Source organism: Leptidea sinapis, chromosome 10 (assembly GCF_905404315.1).
Source record: "Leptidea sinapis chromosome 10, ilLepSina1.1, whole genome shotgun sequence".
NCBI lineage: Eukaryota > Metazoa > Arthropoda > Insecta > Lepidoptera > Pieridae > Leptidea > Leptidea sinapis.
This window is the reverse complement of record NC_066274.1, coordinates 4852974-4866122: the sequence shown is the minus strand read 5'-3', so window position 1 is coordinate 4866122 and position 13149 is coordinate 4852974. Positions and strand designations below refer to the sequence as shown.

Here is a 13149-nt window from a genome sequence, read left to right as displayed (position 1 = left end):
TCCAACTAGATCCCGCATTACCTACGAACAATAGCTTTTTTTTACGATGCTCGTGTGCGTGGCATCTTGACACTCAATGGCATCTTGACACTCAATGGCATCTTGACACTCAATGGCATCTTTCAAATTTTGTATTGTAATTAAATTTTGAAATTAATTAAATACAAAATACTTACTGATGCTATGTGATCCCAGAGGCTGTGTTATATCATATAATATTATTTTCACAGAGTTTACTTAGCAACCATTTTAGTTTCATTTATGAGCATAGTTTAACAGAACATGTGGCACGTAAACGTCCCATATTGTTCGAGACTGGGTCAAGCACGTGCACTTGGGCGTAGTATTAGTTGACGCACGGAAAAAGTAGAGTTCGTGGGAAAAACAAACAAGGGATTTAACGGCCACTCTTTTCAATCAATAGAGTATTTAACAATGGGTGTAATATAAAAAAAAATAATTCAAAAGGTGCTGCATCCAATTCATTAATTGTGTTCAAAGTTAAAAGGGTTTTAAGCATCAAATATTTCAATCAATTGTCATATATTAGATCCTTATGGGTCACCAGGTACCACCAGGTTAAATACTCTTATTGTACTGTAAAATCAAGACGCAGTGTAGAGAAGCCTGGTTGGCCTGAATTCTTCCGATTACGTTGCCAAAAAAAAACATTTCTAAAAATCGTTGGTAGCACAATAGGTTGAACATTTGACCCTTTATTTCGGATTTCAATTCATATGTACTACTGTTCGACGCATTAAAAAGGCTGTTACAAAAATGGGGCCTTATAACGAGTCCATTAACAATATTTAAGAACCGTAGTAACGCTGTATAACAAACACCAAATAAATAAAAAAATATTATTATTTTCAACTGCGCAAACCCTATTTTAGTAAAATTAAAGAGTAAACTAAACTACGCAGAATGTACATTTCTACTTAATTCGCGGAACGACAAAAATTTTAAAAGACCTTACCTTACGAAACTACCTAAACGGACACTTATTTTTTCACAATAAAACGTCAAATCTTTTTGGGTATTTCGAGAATCCTAAGCGGTACTGCGGCAAATTAGAATCGGTAGAGGCGTAAGGCAGGGTGACCCAATATCTCCTAAACTGTTCATTGCCGTGCTAGAAAATGTTTTCAAAAAAATTTATTGGAAAAATAAAGGTCTCGAGATCATGAATCAATACTTGACACACTTGAGGTTTGCGGATGATATCGTGCTTTTTGCGAAAACAGCAACCGAATCGGAGTGCATGATACAAACCTTGAATAGAGAGAGCAAAAAAGTCGGCCTGGATATGAACTCGTCCAAAACTGAAGTTATGACTAATATACACAGGATACCAATATATGTAGATGGAAAACAAATAGACTACGTTAGCGAATATGTGTATCTCGGTAAGCAGGTCTCTTTCAGTAGAAATAGCAATGAAGAAGAGGTAGACCGAAGAGTGAACATAACTTGGAAAAAATTTTGGGCACAAAAAGAAATTCTCAAAGGAGATTACAGCTTGGCACAAAAAAAGATTGTAATCGATACATGCTTTCTGCCAAGCCTAACATACGGAAGTCAAACATGGGTTTACACAAATAAATTAAAAAAAAACACAAAATTTCAACAACACAAAGAGTAATGGAACGAAGCATCCTAAAGCTAAGGAAAATACAAAAAATTAAAAGCGAGATTATAAGAAAGAAAACCAAGCTTTCAGATGTTCTTGAATATGCTTTAAAGCAAAAATGGCAGTGGGCTGGACATATCTGTAGAGTAAAAGACAAAAGATGGACACTGAAGATAACAAAATGGCAAGGGCCGACAGGAAAAAGACAAGTCGGAAGACCAAAGAGACGGTGGGTCGACGACATAAAAGAGATAGAGAAAAATGGAAAAATATGGACGAGGCTTTTACCCGAAAGGGGTCCGAATGAAACCAATAAGTATAATTTTATAAGCATTAATTTTAATTAATTTTACTAACTTAGTTTTAATTTTGATTAATTTTACTAAATTAGTTTACTTTTCAATTAACTGTTTTAATTTAAGTTTAAAATCTTATTTAAGTATACAAAAACAAAATGTAACAAGTGATTCGGAATAAATAAAGCTTTATTATTATTATTATTACTAAGCGGCACTGCACTGTAATGGGCAGGGCGTATTAATTACCACCATCGAATGCGTCCTGCTCGTTGCGAACCTTATGTTCATAAAAAAAGATAAAAAACATCTCTAACGGAGATAAAGTAAGATAGAAAAGGTAAAAGAATCTGTCGTTACTATAACCGATTTTGATTGACAAGTCGTAACCAGTCAGCCACGCTTGGTATTTTGAATAACCAATAGCTAACGCACAAATTGAGTGGTCTATCTGCTAGTATTTATGTATATGACGACTACTAAGCTAGAGGTCCCGGGTTCGAATCCCGGAAGATGCAAACACTTATATGATGAATATGGATGTTAATTTCCGAGTCATATCCATGACTCCATATCCATTTATATGAATTTATGTATGTTTAAGTATGTTGTATTAAATATATCGTTGTCTGGTGGATACCATATGGGTATAGTACAGGCTATTCCTAGTTTCTGCCAAGATAATTTGTGTAAAGTGTGTCAATATTTTTTTCTAAGTCTATGGTTATAGGCTTATATATCTGCATGTGACATTTAAGTAATTGTCTCATCTTTACGTGACGCTTTAATGTGTTTTGTTATGTGTCAGGATAACTTATATGCCCATCAATCAACTAGTGCCGCTATTTCCATAAAATAAATGTTAGCAATTCGTAAGTATCATGTTTTGTGTTGACATTATCAGGATGCACTTTTCAAACTCTGAAAGGTGAACTGTTTTATTCCGGAGTATAAATAATTGTTTATTTAACCTTTACATTTGATATAACTTAACTACAAGTTACTCGTGACTCTAAGTATTAATATTAACTGGGTTTTACTTGTGGGGCTAAGTTTTTCATCGTGACTTTAAGGCAATATACTTTAGATGATATTGATACCTTACAAACACGTCTCGAAACATTCGCATAAGAATATACATAAAAATTTAATCTATATTTCATATAAGTATCAAGCATAATTATTAGTTACTAGTGATGAACCGTTACAATATAAGTATGAAAAAAATTCAAAGGGTCCAATCCCTACTAATATTATAATTAATGTTAATGTAAGTTTGTTTGTTACGCTTTCACGCCTAAACCACTCAACTGATTTTGATTAAATTTAATAAAGAGCTAGACTAGGGCTAAGGATATAGGCTACCTTTAATTGCGAAAAATTAAATGGAGGGGTTGAAATAGGGGATGGAAATTTGTTTGGGAATTCGAGATATCATCATATATCAAATTTGGAGATAAAGCCATAAACTTTGTATTTAGGCACTTGATAAGTAGTAAACATTTTTTCGAGCATTTTTAAAACTTCTACCTACATGGGGATGAAATAGGATAGTAAAGTTCGTAGGAAAATACTGTTAAAGAGACTGTCGGTAATGATACGGGATCCGCTGTATCATAGAAGAACGCCACCAGCAGCGGAAAGAGCAGTTTGTATGTAGGTATGTATTATTTCCAAGGAATCCTAAAAATGAAAATGCTGCACAAAGTAACTATTCCACGCGGACGAAGTCGCGAGTAGAAGCTAGTATTATAATTAATGTGAATGTATGTTTGTTTGTTACGCTTTCACGCCTTAACCACCGAACCGATTTTGATAAAATTTAATACAGAGATAGACAAGAGCTTGAAAAAGGATATTGGCTACATTTTATAGCAAAAAAAATATATATGGATGGGTTGAAATAGGGGATGGCACTTTGTATGGAAAGTCGCCATTATCGAAGACAAAACTATGAAACTTTGTATTTAGGCACTTTTTTAAGAAATAGTTTATTAATATTTGTTCTAGCATTTTTGAAACTTTGACCTTCATGGGGATCAAATAGGAGATAAAAGTTCACAGGGAAATACTATTACAGAGACTGTCCACAATGACAAGGGATATCCGCTGTATCATAGAAGGGCGCTGCCAGCAGCGGAAAGAGCAATTTGTAAGTGTATTATTTGAAAAGTATCCTAAAAGATAAAGAAAATTGCCCAAAATAACTATTTAACGCGGACAATGTCGCGTGTAATAACTAGTATAATATAATAATATATAATGTAAACAATTCTGCATCAAATGGTCAGACTACTATGAACTAGGCTGAGTGTAATTTCAAATAATTGTATGCTGAATTGGGACAAACCAGTGGGAGGCTCCATTGCTCAGGATGCCGGCTAGATTATGGGTACCACAACGGCAACCTTTTTCTACCGTGAAGCAGTAATGTGTAAGCTATATTGTGTTTCGATCTGAAGGGCGCCGTAGCTAGTGAAATTACTGGGCAAATGAGACAACATCTTATGTCTTAATGTGACGAGAGTTTCAAGAATCCTGAGCGGCACTGCATTGTAATGGGCAGGACGTATCTAGTAGAATCAGCTGAACGTCCTGTTCGTCTCGTCCCTTATTGTCATAAAAAAATTGTCGTTTTCAATTTATATGTATAGGTATAGATAATAGCTGCAAAAAAATATTGATTCCTGCTCCGTGGAAATCTACCCCATGTCCAAAACCACGAAAGAAATTCATTCTACGAAAACAGCTAATAAACTAAAACATTAACTTGTAATTTTCATTGATTTTCGTCAATACGTAGGTCACACTAAAAGTTTTGCGTAATTTAAAAAAACAACGTTTATTGCTTTTCAAAATACTGTCCTTTTGAAAAATTTTTTCATGCGATGAACCATTTTTAAAACAGGAGGACCACAGATCCGAAGGCAGGATAAAAAACAACTGACAAATGATTTCCCGCCAATTCTTTTTTTTTATTACTAAGAAGGTTGCAACGTTTCAAAAAATATAACATTCGAAATTCAAAATGTTCCGATTAGGTAGAAGTGCGTAACTTTATTTTATTGATTTTTGAAAACTTGTAAACAGCTTTCCGTTTTATAATAGTTTAACACTTTCTTAAGTCTGTCAGTTTAGAGTTGTTAAATAAAATAAAACCGTGAATTATTTTGGGAACTATAAAATCCATATTATAATCTATCGCTGTGCCAAATTTAACTGATATTAGAATTCAAGCTGAGAGCTTTGGAATACTAAGACTTTACTTATGTAAAACTTAGCGGTGTTTAATTTAATTGAGATAAGTATTCAGACTGAGACCCTTAGAATACTAAGACTTTACTAACGTAAAACTCAGCTGTGTTTAATTTAATTGAGATTAGTATTCAGACTGAGACCCTTAAAATACTAAGACTTTACTAACGTAAAACTTAGCTGTGTTTAATTTAATTGAGATAAGTATTCAGACTGAGAGCCTTAGAATAATAAGACTTTACTAACGTGAAACTTAGCTGTTTAATTTAATTGAGATTAGTATTCAGACTGAGACCCTTAGAATACTAAGACTTTACTAACGTAAAACTTAGCTGTGTTTAATTTAATTGAGATTAGTATTCATACTGAGACCCTTAGAATACTAAGACTTTACTAACGTAAAACTTAGCGGTGTTTAATTTAATTGAGATTAGCATTCAGACTGAGAGCCTTAGAATACTAAGACTTTACAACGTAAAACTTAGCGGTGTTTAATTTAATTGAGATTAGTATTCAGACTGAGAGCCTTAGAATACTAAAACTTTACTAACGTAAAACTTAGCAGTGTTTAATTTAATTGAGATTAGTATTCAGACTGAGAGCCTTAGAATACTAAGACTTTACTCACGTAAAAGTCTAAGTACCTTCTATAGATCTAAGCCTCAGAGTGGAAGTAGGCGTGATTGAGTAACTTAAATAATTATAAGATTTATACTTATAGATAGCAAAATTATTGAGTTATAAACAGTCATGAGTACGGGAGCCAGATTTCTCGCAATATCGCAGTTCCACACACACTGATACACAACGAAAAGTGCTTAAGAACGGTAAGGTAACGGCAGTGAGACATCTAATAGTATATTGGATTCCGTACTCCGCAAGGTCCGGAACCGGCGCTGCGTGAGAACTTACAGGCACAACCTGTCCACAAAACGTCTTTTATGGTGCAAGCCATGGACTTTAGCGTTTATGTATCAATAATAAATAAAATAAATAAATATTGACACACTTTTACACAAATTATCTTGTCCCAAACTAGGCATAGCCTGTACTATGCGTACAAGACAACGACATATTTAGTACAATATACTTACTTAAACATAGATATTTTTTTATTATGAAAATAAGGGATGAGACGGGCAGGACGTCAGCTGACGGTAATTGATACGCCCTGCCCATTTCTTGAAGATTGATTGAAGGTGATTGAGGCATAAGATGTTAAGTATCATTTGCCCAGTAATTTCACTAGACCGAAACACAGTAAGGCTTACACATTATTGCTTCACGGCAGAAATAAGCGCCGGTGTGGTACCCATAATCTAGCCGGCATCCATGTGCAAAGGAGCCCCCACTGGTAAAAATACTTATAAACATCCATTATTTGGAAACAAACATTCATATTCATCATATAAATGCTTGCACTGGGATTCGAACCCGGGACCTCTAATTCAGTAGGCAGGGTTACTAAAAAATAAATAAATTTCAAGAATCCATTTGCAACTGCTTTTTGTTTAGTGCCTGGACTAACACCGATCACATATAATAATGCAAAATGTTTATTTGTACAAAGTATGTACATACTCCAATATTCATGATTGGAGTGTCCTTTTTAAGCACTACAGCGCCTTTGTTAGAATACTCCGCTCTTAGATCGATAGATAGTGTTTTATGGAGCAACTCAACTGAACTATAAAATTGCAGACGAAATTCGATATATTTTTTTTTAACTTCCTAACTAAGAAAATTGAAACTTTTCAAAAATGGGGAAGTTATTGGTGTTACCCCGTTTTGTAAAAATCGAATGATCATAAGGTCTTAGGAAGCTTCCCTGACTACTCTTGCGAGGGTGCCACTATGTCTTTATGTTTGTGTGTGTGTGTGTGTAAGTATGTCAACCTCCTATACATTTTGAACGGTTTGACTGATTTCATATCATTCGAAAGGACTTGAGTCGGGCGGGTAGATTTTGAGAAATCTCAAAAAAACTACGAAATGTTTATAATAACTTTGAAACTGCTTTACCGATCGATTCCAAAGCTCTTAAACTTGAAAAACCACAATCGCGGGTAATCCGGTCAAAATCGGTTGATTTGTTCGAAAGATACCGGGAACGAAAGAAAACAAAAAAAATGTTTTAACGTAAATATCCTTTAAAGATGATCCTATGAGACTTGAAAATGCGATAAATACCGCCACCTGCGTGAAAATCGGGATTTATTTATTATTATTTATTGATTTATTATTTCATTACATCAGTTGGAGCTGGTGCTTCTGCTTTGACTGGCGAAAACAGCAAACATCGCAAATATGGGGGTCTCAGTGAGTCCAGAGGCAAGGAGAACATCCTATCTACTCACCTCAATAGGTGTACTGGAAACCCTAGCGCTGGCAGTTATTTTGGTCAACGGATCAGCCTAGCTCGCTATCCAACGCGGAAATACAGCCAGTTTTCTTGGTGTTAGATTTTCCCGTAATAATAGTTTTAATGAAATGCAATCATAATATTGTAAATATGCATGGTTTTGATTGAATACATTATTATAATATAGTAAATTCATATAAATTTCGTTTAACTTGATCGCTTTAATATTTCGTTCGAAATATTTCCATATAACGGACACATCCACATTCACCAAATTACATTTCACTCAAGTGATATCATATTTAAATATAACCTTAATTATCATTAGGGCATACTAATTAGGGTATCATAAAGCCAAGGCAATTATCAGACAAGTGAATTGTTTAATAAAGTGCTAATTAATATTTCGTGTATTAGTATCTCTGATAAGAGAACGGGTCATGCATGCATGATCATGACTGTAGTAAAGTAGTACTAATGAAGTCACGAATCGAGCTATTAATATTAAAACAGTATTATTTCCGCTTACGTATCATATATATTATAAGAAATGTATTTTATATCGGCTATTAACAGTTATTTCGGCGGTTACACCGCATGTGGCGGTGCCGTACTGGGAGAGGAAAAAATAAAAAATGTTTATTTGTAGCGTGTATCTATCAGTATTTTTTTATATATATAAAGATGGGGGGAATGGGCAAGAGGCTTACGGGATGGGGATACAAAATATTTAAATATTAGTATTTAAATTTTTATATTTAATATTATAAGTGGCAAATAAAGCTAAACTGTGATTCCAGATCAGCATGGTTGCTGGTTTGAAAATCAGCGCTGGATGAAAGTGCATCCTGACCCAACGAAAGGCCCACTTGCATGAAAACCTCTTTTTACCTATTTTTATATAAGAGGAGGCAAAAAGGGCAACTCACGGGATGGGAGTGGTGACGCAATCGCCCATGGACATCCGCAGAAAACAGGTGTCAGGAGATGCGCTGCCAGCCTTTGAGGTGGGAGTATGCTCTTTTCTTAATGGTCCCTAAGTCATATATCGGTTCTGGAAAACATCAGCCGGTAATTGATACCACAAAGTGGCTACCAAAAAATTTCTTGAAAAACGCGCGGCTGTGAAATATTTTGTCCACGTGATGCGGTTGGTATTTTGCATTTAGACGTAAAGTCCGGTGGTGGAAATCAGCCGCTGGAATCAACCTATATGTAAATAGCCTGTGTTGAATCAATTTATTATACTATACCAAGCTACGAGTTGAAGCCTTTTTTTTCACCCTATTATCCCTTATCTACCAGTGCTACGAAATATATTATCTACTATGGATATTTTCTGTTATCAGGTGATTCTGCTTTCAGAATGTGCCATTTTTTTTAGTTGGTGAGTTTCTACGTGTTTGTTGCGGCGTCGTGACGCAAGTCATTCCCTACCTATAACTAGGTTGAGGGAGGCGATGGCTGGTCCATGGAATATGCTCTTGAAAGGGCGCTACTTGTGGCTGGATGATCCTGTTATCGGAAACTCTGGGTAATGTTTTTCAAGTTATTTCTATGATCGCTTATTTAATTGTCGCATAATTATTTAGTGTGTGTGTGGATTTATGCATCTACTGTACTGTCAATAACTTTTGTGATTTTATTTATTAACCAGCTGTTCCCGCCCGCTTCACTGGGCGAATTTTTAAAAGAAAATAAATTTATGCAATAAAAAAATATGTAGCCATAAACCACCTAGGTTAAATTTCGCATCGAATGGTGGTAGTTTCATGTCGCTACGATCTTTGGTTTAGTCACGAAAGAGCCTCAAACAAAGACCATTTTCATTATTTACATTTATTCATTTGTATTACTCGTTTTAGGAATTGAGTATTTTTGTTGCATCATTCATTTTTTTTTTATGGAATAGGAGGACAAACGAGCGTACGGGTCACCTGTTGTTAAGTGATCACCGCCGCCCACATTCTCTTGCAACACCAGGGGAATCACAAGAGCGTTGCCGGCCTTTAAGGAAGGTGTACGCGCTTTTTTTGAAGGTACCCATGTCGTATCGTCCCAGAAACACCGCACAAGGATGCTCATTCCACAGCTTTGTAGTACGTGGAAGAAAGCTCCTCGAAAACCGCACTGTGGAGAACCGCCACACATCCAGATGGTGAGGATGATATCCTAACTTGTGGCGTGTCGTGCGAAGGTGGAATTCGGCGGCAGGAATCAGGCTAAACAGCTCTTCGGAACACTCCCCGTGATAAATAGTTATAGCATCATTCATTATATAGTTATTTTTAATGACGGGCTGGGGGTCTTATCATAAAAAAAAAATACTTTTTAAGCGATTAAAACGCATTTAATATAATTGTGCTTTTACATTACTTTTTCCGTAAATGTTACATTTTTATTATTATTAAATTTAACCCGACGTTTCGTGTCTTTTTCAGAGCATGTTTTCAGGCAGATGTTGACCTGATCGTCACGCCCTGACTATTGCAATGCAGTGCCTCTCAGGGTACCTGAAATACCATCAATCAAATACAATGATTTACCATCAAATACTTTGACTGTGTAGTAATTTCTGCATAGCTTAATTGCTTTTCTACGCTGTTTACATATTGTTGGTCTGTGCGGCCCGCTTCAGTATATGACATGGCACATACAAAATCATCTGTTTGTTTGTCCCGTTGATGCTCGCCACACAAGGTCAACGCCCCGTCTTCCGGCACCGCTCGCAAACATCTACAACAAAATATTAACAACACTTTCATATATTTTATACCTCACATTTTATTTTATGCATTTTAAAATTAAGTTTTTTATGTCAAACAATGAACAATCACATCAGGGCTCTTATCTTTGTGAACGGTGACTCGTTTAACTTTCATTTCTCCTTCAAAGTACTTTTATAACATTGCAATGAAACTGAATTAGGGTAAAGAGGGAAAATCTCTTATCAAGTGGAACTTTGACGACAGGTGATCACCTCATTACATCGTTAATATGTAATACCGGGAGTGTTCCGAAGAGCTGATTGACCTGTTTCCTGCCTCCGAATTCTACCTTCGCACGACACGCCACAAATTTGGATATCATCCCCACCATATTAAGGATGTGTGGCGTTTCTCCACTGTGCGGTTTTTAAGCAACTTTCTTCCACGTACGACAAAGCTGTGGCTGAGCTTCCTTGTGCGTTGTTTAGAGGACGATATGACATGGGTACGGAAAAAAAAAGTGCGTAAACATTTTTAATGGCCGGCAACGCTCTTGTGATTCCTCTGGTATGCAGGAGAATGTTGGCGGCGGAGATCACTTAACATCAGATGACCCATAAGCTCGTTTGTCCTCTCTTCTATAAAAATTACGATTTTGTTACTACGTTGGGCCACCGTCGTTGCCCTTCAGCATATGAAAAGACTGAAGTGGAAATGACCAGATCAACATATGAACAAAAAGCTGATCACCAATTGGTCTGGACCACGAAGTAAGAAAGACAGTGAGTCCTAAAGAACAATGGGTTGATGAAATCATAAAAATTCCTCGCGAAAACTGGACTCAGAAAGCAAAGTCAAAAAACACCTGGAAATTATTGGAGGAGGCCTATACCCACCAGGAGCCTTAACTTTGTGAATATATTTCTAAATAAGGTAAGGAAATAAAAGGGTGTCAAGGGTGTCAAATAGAAGGATGTCATTCCAATGACATAATTTAGAGTACCACGGAGTATTCTAGATTAGTAATAATATAATATTGACACACTTTTAGAAAAATTCTCTTGCCCCAAACTAGACAATGCCTCTACTATGCGTGCAAGACAACGAAATATTTAATACAATATACTTACTTAAACATACATAAATACATAGACTCGGAATCAAACATCCATATTAATCATATAAATGATTGCACCTACCGGGATTCAGACCCGGGACCTCTAGCTTAGTAGTCAGAGCCATTCAACTATAGGAGTTGTCACAGAAGAAGACAAACCGCCCACCACCATCATTGCCTTCTAAGCTAACTTCTTTCTTCGCCATTTATACTTTTCTTTTAGTTTAAGAGCTGTGAACTCTTCTAGTTATGGTTCTTCTGTAAGCCTAGAAATTTGTATATATTTATTTTTATTTGACGCTTTATAAGGTCGGCCACGCTCTTGTGATTCCTCTGGTGTTTCAAGGCAGTATGGATTGCTCGTTTGTCCTTCTCTTCCGTATAAAAATAAGAAAAAAATAAAACTTGCTGACTTCAAGCCTATAACTACTTTTAGTTTACTGACTATAAAGTTGACAAAATAATTGCCAAGGTATTTTGGTGAGCACAAAGTATACAGGTGAGCGAGTTAAAATATGTGCAGCATATGGTTTGAAGTAAGCTTTTTTTATGATAATAAGAGACAAGATGAGCAGGATGTTCAGCTGATGCTAATTGATACGCCCTGCCAATTACAATGCACTGCCGCTCCAGATTCTTGAAAAGCCAAAAAATTCTTAGCGGCACTACAATTGCGCTCGTCACATTGAGACATAAGATGTTAAGTCTAATTTGCCCAGTAATTTCACTAGCTATGCTGCCCTTCAGACCGAAACACAGTTATGTTTACACACTACTGCTTCACGACATAAAAAGGCGCCGTTGTGGTACCCATAATCTAGCCGGCATCCTGTGCAAAAGAGCCTCCCACTGGCAAAAGTTCTTTGTTCTGTAAAGTTGTTTGTGTATGTGTTTAAGGCTGAGATCTATAGAGCTTTATGTGAGGCTAAGAAGCTTTAAGCTTAGCGTAATCTTTGATTACGTTTTTATACTCAGTTTACATCTGGAATAATGCTGAGCTTAAGCTAAGCTAGAAATGCAAAATCCAAGCTCACTTTTTATCACATTCGGCTCAGTTTTACTTGAATAATGTCTGAGCAAAGTTCAACTTCGCTTTATAGATCTCAGCCTAAGTAAGGGAATAATACGGCAATGATAGACCTCGCTAGCAAAGAGCTCTTAACAACAGTTGACCAAATCGCAAACAAAGTCAAGCAATAAATATTATCAAACACGACATTCATAACAAATTACCACTTCAATATCTCCGTTTTAAGTCTTGTCAGAATATTTCAAGATCTTTACGACCGTGTCCATGTTCGTATCAGAATGTTTCTCCATTTTCCAGTTCTTAAAGTCCCATGTTAAATATTTTACGGTTGTTAGTGATAACTTGCACACATTTCGCTGTAGCAGTTTATCATTTGGTTCATCAGGCTCCGAAAGGTCATTGCGACAGATTACCATAAAGTCTGAACAATTTTATAAAACAAGATAAAAAAAGGTTTTATGTATCGCTTTATAAATCATCAATCTTAGCTCACACACTTGTCTTTTATACGACGCAGGGACATGGTCTTTCAAGGCCGCATAGACAGAGAATCAACGCCCGTGAAATGTGGGATGTTGGCGCCGAATGCTCCGAATACATCCGCATCTTAAAGATGCTTACGATAGAGGACACTCAGCCTTTTTTCACGGTCTGCTGACGACACATAGTGCGAAACTTTGGCCATGTTGCATGCAGAGGAGCAGACAACCTTGAGTGTTTGATGGTGATTAAGAAAATAGAGGGTAAAAGA

At 36.1% G+C, this 13149-nt stretch overlaps 1 long non-coding RNA gene across 1 annotated transcript; it reads right to left on the bottom strand.

Annotated features, from left to right (window-relative positions):
- Window positions 1-9912: 9912 nt before the first annotated feature.
- Window positions 9913-12787, bottom strand: LOC126966567 (uncharacterized). Its single transcript, XR_007729757.1, has 3 exons — window positions 12602-12787; window positions 11451-11634; window positions 9913-10279 (listed from the first exon to the last, which is right to left on the bottom strand). It is a non-coding gene; the product is annotated as an uncharacterized LOC126966567 (long non-coding RNA).
- Window positions 12788-13149: the final 362 nt, after the last annotated feature.